Source organism: Lucilia sericata, unplaced genomic scaffold (assembly GCF_015586225.1).
Source record: "Lucilia sericata isolate MDLA Ls3-8-SP2 unplaced genomic scaffold, ASM1558622v1 Contig000000F_arrow, whole genome shotgun sequence".
Taxonomy (NCBI): domain Eukaryota; kingdom Metazoa; phylum Arthropoda; class Insecta; order Diptera; family Calliphoridae; genus Lucilia; species Lucilia sericata.
The window spans coordinates 4,266,011-4,288,397 of record NW_023994042.1 but is presented as its reverse complement, the minus strand read 5'-3'; positions in this window follow the sequence as shown (position 1 = coordinate 4,288,397).

Sequence of the window (22,387 nt, the reverse complement as noted above, 5' to 3'; positions counted from 1 at the left end):
CTATGTGGCAGATAATGTGGAGAAGAAACACTGCTAATTTCTGTGGACGCGCAAATACGTAGGGTATAAATATCTTGGTTTATACATATGAAAAACAAAATATGCACGGTGTCCGCAAGCCTTCTTAAGGGCTCCGTATGACAAATTACGGTGCATTCCTTTTCAGGATCCGAGTTTGTGCTACTTTTTTTCACATGACTGTACGGATATTCGAATAAACATACTATTGTCCTAGGTTCTGTATGTACATACATATATGCATGTGTAAGAACAAACGTACCTTTGATTACAACACTAGTCATTCATTTATTCTTTCAATCGATCGATTATTATAGTTTATTAATACTTGCAAATTATAATTATTTTGTATTGTTATTGCGGTTTGGTCACTTATGACTGTAAATGCTTCTGTTATGAATGCTTTGCTGCGTGAGCTACCGGAATATTATGTTTTTTATTTTTCGACATAAAAAGAGAACAATAGACTTTGCAGACATCTGGCATATGTCAAATTGATACACACAACAAAAAACAAAACCAACCCAAACACTTAAGTTTGGTCACAATTATATAAAACTGTATATTTATTATAGTAATTGAATTTTCTTTTTATTTATATGTATGTACATACGTTGTACGATGTACATACATAGTATAAATACATACAAACATTTATATTTTATAAAGCACATAATTTAAATTGTCCAATTGGCTTTATTTAGAACAGTTGAGAAAATATACGAAGAAGGTATATTTGTATGGAGAAAAAATAATAATACTGAGTTCCCATCGAAAGTGAAAGCTTGGTTCATTCTAAGATATAATTTCTCAAGGAAAGAAAGAACGAGAGCAAGTGTATTTTTTATGTGAAATAAGTAAAATAGCTAGCACAAGATCGTTTAGAAAATTAGTTTTGAAAAATTAAAATGAAATACTAATTAGATTTATATTATTTCTATGAAAATAATTTATGTAAATATTTTAAAATCCAAAACTTTTTCAGAAAAAAATTAAAAAAAAAAATGTATACATTTGTAATTGCACAAAATTATTGTAATAATATCGAAGACCTTTCATATGACACCAAAATTGTATATATTCTCTTCGTAAGAATTATGGGAAAAAATTCTGAAAACCTTAAAAAGGGCTTTTTGTACCTCCCACCGCCATCAGTGGTGATAGAGGGTATATACATATAAGTTTGTCATTCCGTGTGTAACACCAAGAAATATTCATCCAACAAAGTATATATATTCCGAGTCCTTATCAAATTCTGAGTCGATTTGGCCATGTCCGTCTGTCTGTCTGCCTAAAACATGCTCACGTTAAAACTAAGCAAAAGAAATAAACCAAATTTACCAAAATATTTATTATTGTCCTAAGCAGTTTGGTATTAAAAATCAGCAAAATCGGTTCACAACGTTAAAAGTTATGAGTAAAAACTTCAGACTACCTCGAAAAAAAATTAGTTTTTTTTGTAATTCTTAAGCAGTTAATTTTCTAAGCAACTACAAAAGATAATTCGATGAAATTTGTCACACTTCATTTTTTTATCAAGGGTTCAATTATGTTCAAAATCATAACAATCGATCCAAAATTTCCCATGGCCCCATACAAAGGTACATATTTCCGGAAATGGATTTATCGTTAATAACTTCCTCAAATATATCGGTATCAACTCAACTTTTGCACATATAAGTATAATATGAACAGAAATCATACCACTAACGTAGACTCTACGATTTTTTCGGGATAGGCCCGTAATTGGTCATAACTACCATATAAGGTCAACTTCCGAAAATCACATAAACGCACATATTTCATTAACTAATAAAGCTATAGGAGTAAAATTCAACGTGAATATGTTTTGAGTATATAGAAATGATTAAGAGAAATTTTTCCCGATAATTAATCACAACTCCCATATAAGGATCATTTCCGAAAATAACATACAATTTCATTGACAATAAAAGTTATCGGTACATATTTAAGTTGAATGTTACTTGAATATTTAAATCAGTATACGTAATTTTTTCCAGATCGGTCCATAATTAGTCATAGCTCCCATACCACACAATTCATTATTAAATTATTATATCCGGATAAAATTCAACATGAGCATGTTTTGTGTACAGATAAATCATTTTGCTAAAATGTTTTCTAATTGGTCCATTATAAGTCGTAGCTCCCATATAAGGAAAAAAACATCGTTTCAAAAAATACTAAAACGAATATATTTCATTCATCACGCAATATACATTTTTTTCGACCTAATCAAAATAAGTTCCATAAAGAAATTAATAAATTACGGTACCCTCACTACGGAAACAAAACCTATGAACAGTTATCTAAAAACTAGATACATTGTTAAATGGGTTTTAATAAAAAGTAGGTTGCTGGTGGAGGGTATTTAAGATTCGGCATAGCCGAATATAGCACTCTAACTAGTTTATCCTTTGATTTAACTCACTAAATAATGACGTCATGGAAATAATATTTGAAAATGAACTATGTTATAATTTTCGTTGGGAACATCAGCAACTTCTATATTCGTGCAATCCTAATGTACATATAGGTTGTCTTCCAAAACGTACCAATACAAAGTCTAAAGACCAGTGTGACCATTTTGGCATTTTTGCAGCTAGATTTAGCATTTTTTATTTTGATTTAGCTGTAGAATTTTAATTTAGCATTTGGCATTTTATTTAGCATTTTTATAAAATATTTTTAGCATTTTTAGCTTTTTTTTGCAATTTTAGTATATAAACAAAAAAGACAAATTTTTGCAAAAAAGATTTATATTGGAAATAGGTTTAACCGGAAAAAATCAGAATTAAATGTCTACCCAAACACAAGCAACAAGAAATATGAGAAATGTAATAATTTACACTGTAATTCAAAATAATGCAAAAAGATTCATGAAGATAAATAACTTAAAATTACGCCAATACAAGTGAATACTTTAAAATGTTGTATTCTGAAATATTTTTCTGGAACTCAATGCTTTTTTAAATTCGAGGTGATAGAAATAATTCAAGAGATTTCATATATTTTTACAAATACGTTCAGTACACTATTTTACAAACTAATACTTTTTGTTTGCTCATGGAATGAAACATATAATTTTGGAAAAGGCTATGTATGACGGTTAATTAACAAATTTTATTTTTTCCTATACGAAATAAAGAGGTTTTAATTTTTATCATCCTTCAGGAGTTCTTGTTAATTTATTGAAAATAAGTATTGAAAAAAAATCAATAATATATAATTAAGACTTTCTCATCCTACTTTCTGGTCTTTTTATTTTTACCAAATTTTTAGTAATTTTGTTGTGACGTTTTTTTTTTTAATTAAAAAAAAAATACATAAATTTCGAAAATATGATTGACAATTTATTCCAGAATTACAAACTTACGAATTTGAATATATTTCTCAATTCATTTCATACATTCTCATATATATTTTTCCGAAAAATCTTGGAAGTATGAATTATAAACCTGACATCTATTCACCGAGATTTAAAATTATTATTATTTCAACGGAATTTTCAATATTTTTGTGACATGAAAACCATTTTTAAAGTGTTTTGAGGAAGACAAATAAAATTGTTTATATAAAAAAAGTAAAACTAGAAATATTATACTTTTCCTTCCGAAAACACATATAGGTTTTATACCATGAGCAACTAGTGTAATTAATAGAGTTTTAATGTAATTTTTGCATTCAGAAATATTTTAAAGTTAGAGACATACATATTGCTAAATTTACAAAAATTTTGAAAAAATTTTTAGCATTTCTGTTTATCTTAATACCACGGAACTTAATTTTTTACCCTACTCCACTATACTACGTTTGAGTATACTAATCGATTAAGAATCATTTTCTGAATCGATTAAGCCATGTAAGTCTGACCGTCTGGTAGAGGTTGAAATTATCAAAACAATAAGCACGTATGCTTTTTGATCCAATGACAAAACCTTTTAAAAATGGTTAAAGTCCGTCCTTTGTTTTACCTAGCCCCCATACATATACAAATGTATAAAGCCTTTCTCAGAGAATTAGTTTAAATATATCGAAACCAAGGTTCAATTCAACATAAATGGTTTATTACGAAAAATAAATCAAATTTTATACTCATATGGTCAACCACGGCAGAATATACTTTCTTACTTGTTATAAATTACAATGAATTTCAGTTACAAATTAATATGAATTGTTCATAAAAACACTTAAAAAATGTTAGCATTTTTTTGGCATTTTAAAATCTATTTAGCATTTTTTCTAGCATTATTTTGGATGGGATTTAGCCGCAACATTTTTTGAGACCTGGTCACACTGCTAAAGACATTTCACTGCGGTATTTAAATCTTCTACACATTTAAAGTTTCAAAACATTGCAACGATGCTCTGTTTATTTTCACGTTCTAAAATATAGAAGATGCAAAATATTGTTTTCAGTAAGTCAGCTGTTTGTGTAGTTTTAGCAAATAATTTCAACAAGCATCAACTTTAAAATTGATGCGCTCATTGCCTTTTCGCTGCGTTTCTAATACTTGTCGATGACGTTTTGAAACAATATGCATTGTCAACGTTTTGAACTTCGGCGTTATGAAACACTATACTTTGTTCGTATACAAAGCAACTGACGTTTTGGAAGTCAGCCATATAGTTTATCGTTGATGTTAAATATTTGCTCAAAATAAAAATTTTTATACCCACCATCAAAAAAGATGGGGGGTATTTTGATTTTGTCATTCCGTTTGTAACACATCGAAATATTCGTCATAGACCCACAAAAATATATATATTCTGGTCCTTATTAAATTCTAAGACGATCTAGCCATGTCCGCCCGTCTGTCTGTTGAAAACACGATAGAATCCGAGCGGAATGAGCTAGAGGGTTGAAATTTTCCTGAAATATTCTGTATATGTTAGGTATTGAAAATGGGACATATCGGTCTATGTTTTCGGATAGCCCCCTTACAAATGGACCCCCGAAAAACAGACTTAACGGGCATATATGTTTTAAAAGTGTAACTATAGCGATGAAATTTAACATAAATAAGTTTTATATGAGCCAAAAACTCCCTACCAAATTTTAAGGTCCCTTTCAGAAAATGACTTTAACGCTCATTACTCACTTAAAGATACGACTATAGCGATGAAATTTGACATAAGTAAGTGTCTTACTATCAAAAATCTCTCTACCACATTTTGTGTGGATCGGTCCATAATTCACCCTATCCCCCATAAAGGATCTCCATCAGAAAATTACTTTAACAATCATTACAGGCTTAAAAATAGAGTATAGAAATTTTACATAAGTAAGTTACTGTCAGGCCAAAACCTCTCTACCAAATTTTATGTGGATCGGCCCATAGTTGACCCTACCCCCCATATAAGGTCCCTTTCAGAAAATTACTTTAATGAGCGTCATTACTGGCTTAAAAATACGAGTACGGCGAAATTTGACATAAGCAAATCTCTTATGAACCAAAATCTCTCCACCAAATAAGCGAATAAACTATGAAAAAGACAAATAAAATGATTGTGGCCTTGATTTGATTGACAGGCGGGCATTTCCAAATTGCCAAAAATAGTATTGACCAACTGGAATATTGTCAAATATTCATCTATTAATCCAATAATGCCTAGATTTTAGTTTTTCCACCAAAATAGAGACTTTTAAAATTTATCTGGAATTTTATTTACAAATTACGTTAAACGTTAAAATTACAATTTTTAGATTTCATTTCAGAATAAAACATAACTAGTTTTCGTATTCAACCTAAAATTAATGAAAAAAGCTTAATCAGAGACAAAATTTGTAAAAAAATCTTAAAGTAGCTTAAAGTAGGGGCGAGCGTACAATAAATTTTTTTTATTTGTCATTGGTTTATTGAAAGTATTTTAAGCTATCTGGCGTTTATGAATACCATTTTCGTGGATTTTGCCTAATAATGTTTAATAAACCTAAAACAACTTTTTATGAATACAACCGTAATTGTGCAATTCACAATCGGTGTTGTATCATAGCATGTTGTATTTTTTTTTTAAATTGATTTGTTTCAAAAAACTTTTTTGGACATACTACGATACCACATCCATTGTGAATTGGGCAGATGCAACTTGAATGTACCTAACTCTATGAATGTATTGTATTAAAGCCTTTTTAATACAATTTGTTTTTCATCAATGAATTACTTAAACACGTCGGAATTAGTGTAAAATTCAACATAAACGTTTTTTATGAAAAAATAAAATATATTCATGGTGTAGGGTATCATGTGCCCAACTATTCCTTTCTACTTGTTTTTTTTTGCTATTAAATATCCAATTTTTTTCAATTTTAATTGGTATTTTGGTAAAGATTTAATTATTGATGTAAAAATATTGACTAATTTAAGAGACTTAAAATAATTTTAAATAAAATATTTTTTCCATATTTATTGGGTAACATTTCAGCTATTGGTCCTAGCGAAAATTGTCCAAAGGAGTTCAGATAGCTATTTCTTCATTGTTTCCAAAAAAATATATAATTTTATTAAATTTAAATTGTATGCATATTAATATTTGTATCTAAATAAGTAAATAACTTGTATGTAATTGTGTAATTCTTTGGTTTTGATTTTTTTATTTGCAACCAACCAAAAGTGTTAATTACAATGAGGCCTGCTGCATGTTTGCTCTCTTATGTACACTTATACTACTACTGTACGATTACGTTGAAGCACACAACAAATATACATATGTACATATGTATCTCAAAATTCGCATTGCAGGGAGTCGTTTACTTTCAGTTGGTCAAATTGAAGAAGAAACAAATCCACTCTTCGACTATCTGGAGGTGCTGCCTCACCAAAAACAACGAAAAGAAATTGTTTGTCTGATACATTATCTACATTTCCTTGCCTCATCCATCTATTTTGAAGTTTTGTTTTCATTGTTTTACTGAAGTGTTTTATTTTCTTGGGTTTTCCTTATTTTTTTTTTATTATACATTTCAGTGCGCTAAAGGGCCCATTCAAACTTATGACCATGTAATCATGCGGACAAAGAAATGACTGAGTAAAAGGGTTGCACAAAGCAACAATCTAATGATGTATATCATGTATGAGTACTAATGTATTTATGAATACACACAGTATACAGTCATGAATATTTGTACTGCAATGTACATGTAAACATACATACATATATGCATACATATGTAAGTACATTGTGCATATAAGTAGTGCATGAATGTGTAGTATAATTGTAGGCTGGCCGTTGTCCAACTGTAGAACAGCATGAATAAGCCAAGACAAAGTATACATCCGAATATACTACATACATACATATGTATGTATGTTCGATATGATATCATTTTCATTTAGTGCAACCACAAGTTGAGTTTTTGCCCAAAGACTGAATGAATGGTGGTGAACTAAACAATTGAAGCAGAGCCACTTCCCAATTATGACAGGTCGCAAGTGTTTATTTGGTTATTTATTACCGTATTTTGGATTCATAAATAATAAAACAAATTACTATACACCGTGTGTGCAGATAAGACCAGACGAAAAACAGCAAAGAATCAAGAAAAATAACATTTATAAACAAATAACTTATATTTTCACTAGACTTGCCCTTAAAAAATGCTTAGTTTTGTATGAATTAACTTCCCAGCAAAAAATAACTTCCAAAAAAGTAGAATTTACTCCATGGAAGTACTGAAAAGTCCTGCAGAAGCTTGTCATAGGAGGGATGTTTATTTTTTATGAAACCAACTTCATTACTTCTGAAGTCATGCTTAAGTAGTAATTTTTATGTTCCTTTTTCGGCTGAGATTTCCCTTTTCATGGAAAACGTTTGTTGGTAAAAAAGTGTTCACTGAATGTATTATCGTCCGATGTTCAGAAACTCAGTTTCCCGGACGTAATTCCAAAGAATTTTCCAATCAGTGTAATATCCGGAATAATATCACTCCCAAGATATTTTAATCTAATTAACTAAATCTAATTTCCCCGAAAGCCTAACAGTCGCAGAGAAAGTGCTCCAGAGTTTCACTGCCCTTTCTACATGTTCTACTTTTGTACAATTTTGTATAGATGTGCCCGTAATATTCATTTATATCAATGCAAAACCTTAATAATTTAGTTTTTCGAAATTAGTAAATGCAAATAATGTAGAAACAAATAATAAAGTTATTCTAGAATGATAACTTCAAAGATATATTATATATATGTAAATAAATATATGTTTGAAGGTAATAAAAACGCCGAGTTTTTAGGGATCACGTCATTATTTCAAATATTTGATAGGTGTGAACGTAAGTTAAACGGTTATTTATATTTTATAAGCTATTGGATGCGGCTTTAAAAACCCTTTCTAATGTTATACCATATAAAATATATATTTTTTTAAATTTGGTCCAGCTCACGAGTGTTCATCGCATCATATTTCAGGAATCTTCATAAAACAGAGCAAGATAAATATTCTATATATTTGGTCAGATAAAGTGGTCTCTTGAATCACAGATTTTATGCGATTGACCTGAATGAAGAAAAAATAAATTGAACTTTTTAAGGACTGGTATAATATACAATGTACATACATTTATATGGAAAGAAAATGTTTTACACCTATACATAAAAGCATGCACAAAAGGAACTATTTACCTTTAGTTCTGATTTTGACTACTTGCATAGACGGCCCCTTGTCTGTTGGAGGAGGAAATATGAATAATTTTGTGTTTTTATTGTTTTTATTTGATTTTGATTTTCAGGGAAATAGAAAGCAAATGATCAGTATGCAATAGAAACATTTATACCAGAAAGTAATACCAAATTCAAAATAATCTAAATTTACATATACATATGTTCATAAATACATATACATATTAAAGTTAAAAGAAGGATAATTTTTAGATAAACACGAACTTTTTAATGTTTTTCAATACTTAATAAATACATATGGAAAATTCTCTTTTTAATTTAGATTTTGAGGTTCAAAAAAAGTATGAAATTTTTTAATAGCACATCAACGATATTTTGTGTGGACATTGTCTAACATCTTAGAAGTACAATTATCTTCTCTTGAATAATTTTTAGCAAAAGTCGCCAAAGTTATAGCGGTTTAAAGTTAACAGTTTAAAAAAATTCCAAAATTACGTTTTTATCTGAAACTCAAAAATATATGCGTGGATATAACCCACAATGAAGGACCCAAAATACAAATTAATTTAACCCAAATATTTAAAATATTCGTGGATAAATTCGCTTTTTAAGAGTTTTTTCAACCTCTTCAAAAAATATTTTTTTATGAAACTAAGTACAAATTTTTTATAGACTATTTAACATGATGAATTTATACGTTAATTTACAATCAATAACTAAAAGAAATATGCATTTATGTGTGGTAAATTAAAAATTATGAGGTTTTAATTTATTTATGCATATATTCGAATGCATTTTTTAAAAACTGCATTATTGTATTGTTGTATTTTTTCAAACGGCTTATAGATTTTGCTATAGACCTCATTAATAGCAACCTTAAAGAATATAATTTTATTAATTTTAATTAGCGGAAAGGGTGTGCTTCACAAGTTTTTCTTAAAAGAAAAATACTGCGTTTTCTGCACAGGAGAAACTTTGATGCAAATATTTTTGTAGTTAGCCAATAACTGCTTGATTATAATTGTCTTCTGCTTCCATTTTTGAATTTAAATGAGTAAATAATATAAAAACCGTTAAAATAAAAATCTATACAAAGTTTGGAAAAAAATTTCATACAGATGACCGAACTTTTTTCCTAACGGCTTATCGATTTTGGTATAAGTATCATTGTCAGCTACCGATTAATGTTAAGTGTAACCAATTTTAATTAGCGGTTTATGTGTGCTTCGTCGAATTGTCTTGTAATACAAGAAACACCGCGTTTTCAGCGAAAATTAACTGCTTTTATCATTTTTTAATTTAAATGAATTATTAACGCAAAAAAAAAACGTTAAAATGAGAATCTGTTCAGTTAATTTAAACTTTGTAAAGAATTTATATATTTACATGAATGAACTTTTTTACACTTTTTTAATGCAAAAACACAGTTTTTTTCGAACGGTTTATCGATTTTCATATTAGCATCATTGTCAGCAACCGGTTGATGTATAATGTCCCCAATTTAAATTAGCGGCTTAGATGTGCTTCATCGATTTTTGTTGTAAAAGAATCCCCGCGTAATCAGGCCACGAATGCCTTGATTAAATTTTTTTGATGCAAACCAATTCCTACTATATAAAGATTGATTACTGATAAATTTCAGAATTTAAAATTTGTTTATAATGCGAAAATTCACTAAAGTAAAAAATTAAAAATTCGCATTTTTTTGTATTCGCTCTAATATTTTTGCATGCTAATATTTTATCGCGGGTTTATGATTTCAACATGTAGTAAAATTTAAAAGTATTTCTATCACGCGATATTTTGGTTATATTGAAGTTACGCTGTTAGTGTGCTTCGCGAAAAAGCCATTTTTTCGAAACTTTCACGTTTGTTTTTCCAATATTTAAGCTTCTTCCGCAGTAATACCTTCTAGAGCACATTTTGGAGATATACATCAAACGACACGTAATTACAATGTCTACTTTTTCTCATTTATACATTTTGCATAACCGAAGAGCCGCAAATATTCTATTCACATTTTTGAAAATTTTAACTTTGAGTGTTTATTTCTCCAACATGGAACTACTCTCGACCACAAAATTTTATGGACGTATTCTTTTAAGTCTTATGAATGAAAATTCGTCATCACTTAATTTTCAAAATATTAAACGAAAGAAATATTTAATGCATAAAGTTGATTTCTTAAAATCTAAAACAAAAAAAGAATTTCCCATATGTATATATGGGTAAATATATAAATAACATTTTTATACCCTCCACCACCATCAGTGGTGATAGAGGGTACCCAGTAAACAATTTTTTCAGACATGTCTGATGTCAGAACATTTCTGAAATAATTCTTATACTTTATCAGAATTTTTAACGAATTTCTAAATTTCCTTTAGACATTTTACAGAATAATCGGCAAACTGTTTGTTAGACTTTTCTGCACATTTTCTGAAGTATTAAACGATTAACATCAGACTTGTCTGCACATTGTCGAAAGGGAATTTCAGTGTTACGACAATTATGAGACTAGTCTGCACATTGGCGGAGGACAATTTGTTTTTTTATTCCTATATTAATTTTTAGACATAAAGGAGAATAGTCTGTACATTTTCTGAAGTAAAATATAAAATGGCTTAAGAATTATATCCGATAAATCTGCACATAATCTGAAGATAATTGTTTCTGTAACTTCGTCAGACAATTAAGCGAATAATATAAATTTCCTTTAGATATTTAACAGAATAGTCTGCACATTTTCTGATATTTTTTGCTCGGTCATTTTGTTCCCATTTTCAGTACTTTTGTAAGAAAACTTTGCGACAACTCTGCACATTATCTGAAGGAAATTTTGTTTTATTTTAATAAAAATCATGCACAAACCTGTTTATGTTTTGAAATTCGTCAACTGTACTTTAAAAGGGAATTTAATTTTTATTTTCTCAGTTGGTCTTTGGAAATCAAGTAAACAACATCTGCATATGTGATGATTATTGTTCAAATTTCTTTAAACTTTGTTAATACACAAAAATTAGAAAATAATTACATAATTTTTTATGGTTTCATTTTATAATTTTAAATAGATGTATGTATATAATGAACTCTATTTTCGTATATAATATGTATGTAAGTAGTATGGTTTAATTTTATTAATTTTAAAAATAATCTATAAGTTTATATTATTTATTTATTCACCCTTAAGAAGTCATGAATAATGGAAGCTTATAAATTATTATTAAAATTAATAAAATTAAATCATAATAAATTATATATATGAAGATAGTTTTCATCAGACATTCATCAGAATATTCAGGCCATTTTATTATACTTGATCAGACTTTTGTACGAACTGTCGGACATTTTATCAGACAGTTATCCTACATTTATCAGACTTTCTTATACTTGATCAGACTTCTGAACGAACTGTCGGGCATTTTATCCGACATCTATCAGACTTTCTTATATTTGATCAGACTTCTGAACGAACTGTCGGACATTTTATCAGATATTTATCCGACAACTATCAGAATTTCTTATATTTCATCAAACTTACGTACGAAATGACGAAAGAATGTCAGACATGGTATCAGACATTTGTCCGCCTTCAATCAGATTTGTCGAAAATTCCTTCAGAATTTCCCCAGGAATTTACATCAGATTTCGTACCGAATTCTGACCGACAGCTCTGCACATTTTTCCGAATTTCCTCAGACAAAGAGTTCCGAATTCCGAGCTACCTTTCATACGATTTTCGTAACGAATTCTGACGGAATTCGGATACGAAATCGAAAACTTGTGCAGACTGTCGGTACGAATTCGTTACGAATTCGGCAAAAATTGTTTAGTGGGTAGTTAGTTATTTAGTTTGAAAGGAGGATGTATATACATCAAATCCGAAGAAATACACCTAGGCCTCTATCGGGCCTGTTGTGCGCTCCTTAACCAGTGCCTCAGGTGGGAATCGTACCCACCACCTCCGGTCTACCAGACTGAGTCGATTTAGCTATGTCCGTCCGTCTGTCTGTCTGTGTAAAACACGCTTACGTTAAAACGAAGCAATAGAAATTCACGAAACATTCTCTATTATCCGGTACAGTTTGGTATTGAAAATCAATAAAATCGGTTCACGACATAAAAAGTTATGAGTACAAATTTCAGACTACCTCGAAAAAACAACGTTTTTTTCCCAATTCTTTAGTAGTTTTCTCAGAAACTACCAAAGATGTTTCGATGAATTTTGTCACACATTATTTTTTTGTGCCAGGGATCAAGTATGTTCAAAATCATAACAATTGATCCAATAATTCCCATAGCCCCCATACAAAGGTGTATATTCCCGGAAATTAGTTTACCGTTAATAACTCCCTCAAATATATCGGTATCAACACAAAATTTTGTACATACAAATATAATATGAACAGAAATCATACTGTCAACGTAGATCTCAGTCGGTTCACAATTGGTCATAGCTCCCATATAAGGTCCACTTCCAAAAATTACCTAAACGTACATATTTCATTGACAAATAAAGCTTTTGTGATAAAATTCGAGCTGAATATGTTTTGTGTACATACCCAGTAAAAACTTTCATTACCATGTAAGGGGTTAAAATGCTAAAATTTACTTACACAATAGCATTTTAAGTCATTATTTTAACACGGTGATGTCATTGGAGGCAAGTACTTACCACAAACGATTACAAGTAATTAGAAAAAGTAGTCATTGTAAATCGCATGAAAAAACGTGTACAGCTTCTATATCTTTACTGGCAAGATGACTAATGAATTAGAAAGTATTTATATAATACATTATTAGTAAGACCTTATTAGACCACTTCTATGTAATCCAGGCGATATGTAGTAGTCATTGAAAAGTATGTTGTTAGGTAAGTAATTACAATTGAAAGCTATTACCCAGTTTTTGCTGGGTACAAATCATTCTACCAAATTTATTTTCGGATCAGTCCACTTCCGAAAATCACTTAAACGCACATATTTCATTGTCAAATAAAGGTATCTTGATAAAATTCGACACGAATATGTTTCGTCTATATATGAATCACTGTACGTAATTTTTTTCGGATAGGACCATATTTGTTCATAGCTCCCATATAAGGTCCACTTCCGAAAATTACTTAAACGCATATGTTTCATTGATAAATAAAGCTATCGGTATAAAATTCAACTTGAATATGTTTTGTGTACATATAAATCATAATACCAATTTTTCCCCAGATCGGTAAATTATTGGTCATAGCTCCCATATAAGGTCCACTTCCTAAAATCATTTAAACTCACATATGGGCAACTCCATACGCACGCCTTCAGAGTGGTATAGATTTTGTAAATTAGGAGTACCTACTTGGAAAACAATTTTGTCATTCTGTTCCATTTAAAGAATACTATATTTTCAAAAGGAATCATCCCATTCGGAACCTTGTTTTCCAAAATATGGATTAAAATATGGCGATATCATACGTGATAAAAACGGAAGTATTTTTAAAGTACATGTAAATATTTACGAAAATCTGTGAATTCTGTAGGAGTATCTTTTTTGTTTTAATTTTTTACACTATGAGACATAATGTTCATTAGAAATCCATCATTTTTAAATAAAAAAAAAATTAATACATATGTATGACAGATTTTTCTACTGATTTTTTAGGTTATAAAATATATATTTTGGAAATATATTGCGAAAAATCAAAAAGTTCGGAGATATTGGCAATGATGAGTCGCGATGTGACAAAAATATACTTCTAGGTAGAAATGCCCATATATAAATATTTTAATCTTAAAATTAAAAAATTTTAAAAAATTTGGTTTATATTAGAAATTGGGGTTGGTGCGTGATATTTTTGATTTCAAATGACATAAAAAAATTATTTTCAATACCCAGCAATAAAAGTGTGGAAAAAGATGTAGAATTTTCATCACAACTAGTAACCCGAAGTGCTTCAAATTCAGGTGAAAAACCTATGAATTTTACATTAGCGTGTCATTGGAGGGATGTTGTTCATTTTTGACAACTTTGAACTACATCTAATCTTATCTTTAGAAGCTGTAAAAATCCGATATTTGTATGTCAAAAATAAACCACATTCTTTCAATGAAACGCTTATGTAAATTTCATTGGTTTTTCATCAAAATTTGTAGTGACTTTTCTACATCTCTTCTCATTTTTAACTGTGTTTTCATTTGTGAAGATATGTTTGGTTTATAAAAGCGAAAAGTATGCAATCGCATTTTTAGATGTGATTAAGATGTCGTTTGTAAAGTATGACATTAATTATTTTTTGCTGGGTAATTATACAACATTGGCCATATCGTGGTGGTATGCCAAAAATTTCGCCAATTTAGTTATATCCCTAATATGCATACACACACTTCAACAAATCAAAAGGAGTAGGAAAGTGCAGTCGGACATGGCCGACCTACATATATACATGTTTAAGCAATTTATAGATAAAAATAAAAACTGGAGTTATCTGGCGACTAGGGTCAAATATGGACCGATCCTCATAAAATTCTAGGGTGTGATTTTAATTCATATAAAACTTATTTGTGCCAAATTTTATCATAATACTAGTGATTAGAGGTGAGTTACGGACGTTATAGTGTTTTTCTGAAATTAAACTTTGAATGGAACTAGGCCAAATGAGGGATAGTATTATAATTAACAGAATTATGAGCTAAAAACTGATATTTTCGGGTCCGTTTGTATGGCGGCGAGGTGTAAAAATAGACCAATTTCAAACATTTTCAACAGTCTTCGTCTTTGGTGCTACAAAAGATCATATAACAAATTTTGTTGAATTACCTTCAAAAATGCAGAAGTTATAAGGGTTTCATTTTTTCAGTCGTGGAATTGCCCATATTTTATTGTCAAATAAAACTATCTTGATAAAATGTTTTGATTGTGTACATACATATGAATTACTCTACGAAATTTTTCTGGAGAGGCCCGTAATTGGTCATAGCTTCTATATAAAGTCCACTTCCGAAAATCTCTTAAACGCACATATTTAATTCATTAATAAATCTATTGAAGTAATATTCGACTTGAATTTCTCTTTTTGCATATAAATCATTATACGAAATTTTTTCTTGATCGGTCCATAATTGTTCACAACTCCCATATAAGGATCATTTCCGAAAATTACTTAAACGCACATTGACAGTCAAAGTCATCTGGATAAAATTCGACATAAATGTGTATTTTGTATATATAAATCGTTATACGGAATTTTACTTCTGAAAATCACTTAATACCACTTACTTCATTATTAAATGATTATATCCAGATAAAATTCGACATGAGTATGTTTGTGTATAGATAAATCATTATATTAAAATGTTTACAACTGGCCTATTAATATAAAATTTTATGAACCTAATCAAAATTAGTTCCACATATGCATAAATGTTAGTACCCTCACTCTAACTTGTTTACATATGCACTCTAACTTGTTTACATATGTATTTTAACATCATCAGTATATTATTGTTTCGACCTAAACACCATTTGAAAAAAAATTTGTCTAATATTTTTGGGTACCTATTTCCGATTTCTAATCCTGTTTCTCGATGTCTTGTATAGTTTACCATATACTACAAATTTTTGGGTAATTTGACATTGTTCGCTTGTGTATTTTTCGGAACTACGCACGATGGTATTCTCAAATATTTTGTCCTGACGTCAATACTTGGTGAACTGGATCAATGGATAGATAAATAAGTAATTTTTTGACCTTTTAGAAAAGACGCTTTCTATGTCATTTTAATTATTTATTTTTCGGAATTTTTTATTTGGTTTTAACATTTGAATTATTTAATGTTAATAATTAAAATTGTTACATATTAAGTGCGGGATGCAGTCTTTGTGTTTTTCGAATTAAATAAGAAAAAACTTTATTTTTGAAGATATTTATACATTTATATTTTAGTTTTCATACTAGAAGAATATATAAAGAATTTTTGAAACAAATTCACTCAGAAGTTTATTGGCAAATTGGATCCAAAGTTTTTAGGTAAGATCAATATTCCCCGCGGTCCGAAAACTGGATACGGGGATGTTCCCCTAAAAGAAATACAACTATGGAAATTAAAATATTAAAGTTACGGTGCAGGACCTAAATAACTTAATACCGGCGGCAAGTGTTGATCAACTTGCGAATCATGTGTCGTCGTCATCCTGAAATAGTAAGCAAAAGACTACTACGAAAGTGGGTATCGTAGCCTCCGTGACGGACAATGCGTCAAATGTACAGATTACCATTGGCAAAAATTAAGTTGTGAAATTGAAGGATGTACTCAGAGAGCTCTCTCAGCTACCTTTAAATATAGGTGAGTGTTCCGACTGTTAATTCACAAATGGTAAAATGGTAAGACTATCATACCAAATCTTAAAAACGATGAAGTATTGTGAATGATAAAGAAGGTTTGTGTTAGAGTAGTTAAGCTACCTACAACCAAAGACGGATGAAGTTGAAGAAGAAAACAGCATCGAAGGAAAGTGTGTCTCAAAAGAAGGAAAAATATGGACAGCGAAATTGAAATGGAGCATGGTGTTGATGAGGTTGACATCTCATCAATGTGCTGCCATCCTTAAGAATTATGTGTGAAATTTTCCACAAACTGGTGCTTCCAAAGTCCACTGTGTACATATGTAAATGATAGAACCAATTTAATGAGCGTATATTGAAAATTCTTGAAAGGCAATATGCTAAACTAGACATGTAGAAATAGATCGTTTTTCACAGGAAAGAAGAACCTGAAGGTACTCTTATTTTATTAGGTATCGACCAGGCCAATCTTGCTTAGAACAAAGGTAGGGCTGATTTCATATCTAAAGCTATCATCTTGAGAACTTGTAGGAAGGGCTATTACAACAAGCTCCGACAAGGACACCAAAACACCTACTAAATGTTGTGAAGGTCGTTTCCAAAACTGGGAAGTTGCAAATTATGAAGACTGTTAGCACTAGACCTGATAAGGTTACCGCAATGGCAATAATAATACCTTCAGCATCAGTAGCCACTTCATGCTACCCTGAGGAGCCAAATCCAACAAGCCAGGAGATGTTCACCAACTTGCAAGAAGACAGTTTAATAAATAAATAAACTTTTAGCGGAGTTCTGGCAACTTAGGACCTTATGCATTTCCTTATTCTTTTATTTATAAATGGAACACATTTAAGTGGTAATAAGCTTGTTTTGTAAATAGAATCCGGGAAGATGTATTAGACATAACTTTATGTACAGAAGATCTTATAAACGATTTTTAGAACTGGAGAATTTCGGTAAAGCACTTTTTAGACCATCGCTGCATAATACTGAAAATACTAAGGCCACCATCTTAGCCGATTAGGAATAAGTCTGAAAGTAATAACGTAAACGACGTATCGAAGATTAAAACATTTATATACCAAAACTCATGCCTATCCGGAAACTATAATCGATGACATAGGCAGAATACTGGAGGATATGGAGAATACAATGAAACTTCTTCTTTACTTTCATTTCCCACCTTATATATCAGATACCACAGAGAATATGGGGAAAAATCAATCAGTAAAGTAAAGAAGACAATAAAACCTTTTGAACTATATTAGGCTACAGAACCAGATGGTATTTTCCCGGCACATTTACATATATGTATCTACATACGCCAATAAAATGGCAAGAGGCAAGTGTAATTTTCATACCCAAACCCTGAAAATCTAGTTCTGCAACACTAAAGACTTATCGACCGATAAGCCTCAGATCCTTCCTAGTTGAAACATTGGAACGGATAGTCGATATAATGACAAACATCTAAAATATAGACAGTAAGATCGGGGGAAACCGTATTGAATGGAGTTGTCCTAATTTTTAGACCAATTTCATGTTGATCGGGCACTCCGTAACTGGATCAATTAAATGCTAAGGCATATATCAGGGATGGAAAATGAGATCTGTTTTCAGTATTAAAAAATATTCCAGGGGGTACTTGACCGGGCACTGTTTTCAGTATCAAACATATTTCAGAGGTTACATTTTTGGCCCTCATTTTAACCATTTTTTGGCTAAAAATTAAGATTTAAATTTCTTTTCGATGATCATGATGGTCACTCCTTACATTTACATTTAGAAGTTTTTATACAATCCACCAATTAGAAGTATAATGCGCACTATGTGTTGATATGGCGAATCTTTGTGCGTCGATCTATATTAACCTTTTAGAGATAATTTGATGATATTTAGTACGCAATTTCTTGCCCAAGGAAATGGGTACATGGTTTCTCACAGCTTCCATACAAATTTGAACTTTGTAGATATTTATGTTAAATTATAGCAGTCATGATACAATTAGTTATATTTCAATATTTCGGGTCCTAATCAAAATCTGCCCACATTTGACCCTAGGCCCCTTTGAATATATAATATTTATGATTATATATACCTTTTAAAAACCGAGTGTGGTTCTATCTGGAAGTAATAAGCACTCAAATTTGGAAATTTAAATAAGTTAAAGATGAGAAATAATCCAAAATTTGTATATAAAACGTTTTTTTCTAGAACTTCTAGTTGATGTATTTTTGAGAATTATATGTAAATACGTAACAAAATATTATTAGAACTTTAAGCTTGAATAATATAATACAGTACTTTGAAGATACTTTGAGAGTATCAAATAAGACTCAGGAGTTTCACGGTACTTTTGAACATCAAATAGTATCAAAAAAATACGATCGTACCAATTTTGCAATCACTGAAACATATGGATACGTTGCGAGATGTACGATATATGTAAATATCAGGAAAGTGTATTTCACATGGTGCCATTTTGTGCTTTTCACTTTGGGTAATCACGATTAATAGTCTGCTAACGACCCTAACCTACTATGCAGACGCTGTTGTAATACTTCTAAGGCCTTTTTACTTGTGTAAAAAGGCTTGAGCTGGGCTTAACAAAGAGATCTTAATGTTAACCTAAGTATATTCCTGGGCTGATAGTGTTGAGTAGTTAGATGTAATCCCTGATCGAAAATTAAAATGAAGACATTACATATTGGAAAGGATCAACAACGCACATCGGTGATGGGTGCTATAACCATAGGCACAAAATGAGAAATTATGATAAATAAAATTTATTTCGGTACCTAATAAATTGCTCTTCTCCAATACAAAAGGGCTTTGAATTAACGTTTCGTTTTCATGATAGAAGCGCAAGAAATTCAGCAAATGTTGGATAATATTTTAGTTTCAAAGTTTTAACATATTAGTGCTTAACTAAATTAAATATATCTCAATTATATTACCACATAGAAATACAGAACTTATATAAACATTAAAATAAGTTTTTACTTAATGTAAATTTTATATTCATTGCACTTACCTTTGTGTTGTTTTAGTCTTTTATACTTGGGTCTCTTAAAGGAACTTCCAAGAAATGTCTGTGCAGTTAAATTATAACCGCCAAAGGGTTTTAAAATTTTCATAAAAAGTTAATTGTGGAAATGTATTAATCATATAAGAAACCTTGTTAAAATACATGTTTTTTAATTATATAGTTTCATATATCTAGATCCTACTGTAGCTTCAAAAGTAGCTAATACAGATCTTTTTTAACATTTTCTTTGGATTCAGAGACACAAATTCTATAAAAAGAGCTCAAATTAATTTTGTTAATTAATTTAAATTTTGATTTGGAACCACAGTGGATCATAGCTACGTTTTAGTAAGTTGTTATTTTAGTCAGAGAGAGTCAAATCAGAATCAGGGGTAATTAACTGGTAGTTTTTATGTTGAAAATAACTGAATAGTGACTGAAAGCCCTATAATCATAAACAATTATTTTTATTTCGTTTGAAATTAATTTCGCCAAAAAATTACCAGATTTTTTGTGTTAAAATCATTTTCATAAGATATTATCTAATCGCCGTAATTTATTGCATAAATATTGAAATTATATAATTTTAATTCGCAGCGTTGTTTGGCATAGAGTAGGTACAAATTTTTTGTGCATATGGAAAAATATCTTTTATCTGCTCTTTTGAGAATTTTTCAAAAATTTTAAATGCATAACCGAACAATAAAATATCTTTTAGAAATAACACATTTCAAGCTCTGATCAGACAGTAGTCTTTCGTTCTGTGCCAACTTACGAGCACAAGAACACTGTTTAAATAAAACAATTTCTATAATTGATATAATGTTTGTAACCTAAAATTATATTTTTACGCTATTTGTTTAAACTATAATTATACTGTGTTTCATGTTTTATTTGCATTTGTCAGAAAGAAAAAAAAATTATTTTATTTTGTTTTAGTTGAATCAAAAGAAGAATACGACTGCATGAATGTATGTATGTATGAATGTACATACATATGTACATATTTATTTATGAATGTATATAGTACATACATATGTATATCTGTATTCACCAGAATTTATACATATTTTGTGCAAGACTGACATAACTTAAAATTCGTGTTTTGATCTGAGGACTACAGAATATGCTCATATACATATGTATGTATATTTAAAAAAAAATTTATTATTTTCGGTGTGAGAGTATTTTTTTGTTGTAAACGTTAAAACTAAAAGTCATGATTTCAGGTATATTTGATAAGCTAAATATTTGTTTAGATTCAGATGAAAAATATATAAGTTTTACTATTTAAATCTGTTTTCATTTTATAAATTAATTAATTTGTCATAATGTCATACAACATTCAAATCCGATTTTCTCGACTTTTGAGTTATGCCAGTTTTGTAGTAAAAAGCGATATTTACTAGGGTTTTTTTAGTTATGGGAAAAGTGGAGAAGAAAATAAAACTGCTGAAATACAGTTCAAACTTAATTTATACCAAAAGAGTATAAATAATTTTGAATTACTGTATCACTAAAATTGTAAGTCTTATATATGATCTTACTCAAATTCAAAGTTGTTAATTTTAAGTATGTAATGAAATTAAGTTCATATTATACTGATCTGAAAATATCGCGGGATAATATCAGATCATTTTAAAATCCCGAATTGATATCTCTTGCTAATTCCAGATATACGTAGTACGTACATACTATGTTAGTGTATGTCAAAAATACCTTTTTTGCTCGAATCAACTTGTAATAATGAAATCAAGAAATAAGTAAAATATTATTATATATAAAAGTCAAAACCCTGAGACCAAGTTATACTTTTCTAAAGGAAGAAGATTTTCTCCATCAAATCTGGAATTTGTCCTATCGTTATAGCAGCGCCAACACAACTTTATTTATAAAATGACGTGTGCCATCTGAAAGTCTATTCTGCCAACTTTAAAATAAAGGCAACATCTGCAATCTTTTTTCTGTTCGATATATATGTATATATATATTCACCTAATGCCTAATAATAAATTGACAAAAACTGAATTTTTCGTACATATGATGGAGAAAATCTGAGACCAGATTAGGATTCAGCATAATTCAATCCTTTAGAAAAGTATACTTTGGTCTCCGGTTTAAAAAATTGTCGGCCTATGTTATTTTTAGGGTAAGATCCGCTTAAGATTAGAAATGCATTTAAATGGAAAAACATTGGGGAATTCTTTTAGCAAAACTGGTATAAATATATAAAAATTAACTTTTTTCAAAATCATGAAAAAACATTGGTTAACATTTTTGAGTTATCTAAATTCCCCATTTCAGCCAATAACTTCTAATAAACTTTGCCGGTGATGACGTTAAATTCTACATAATTTCACTCTTAGGAGT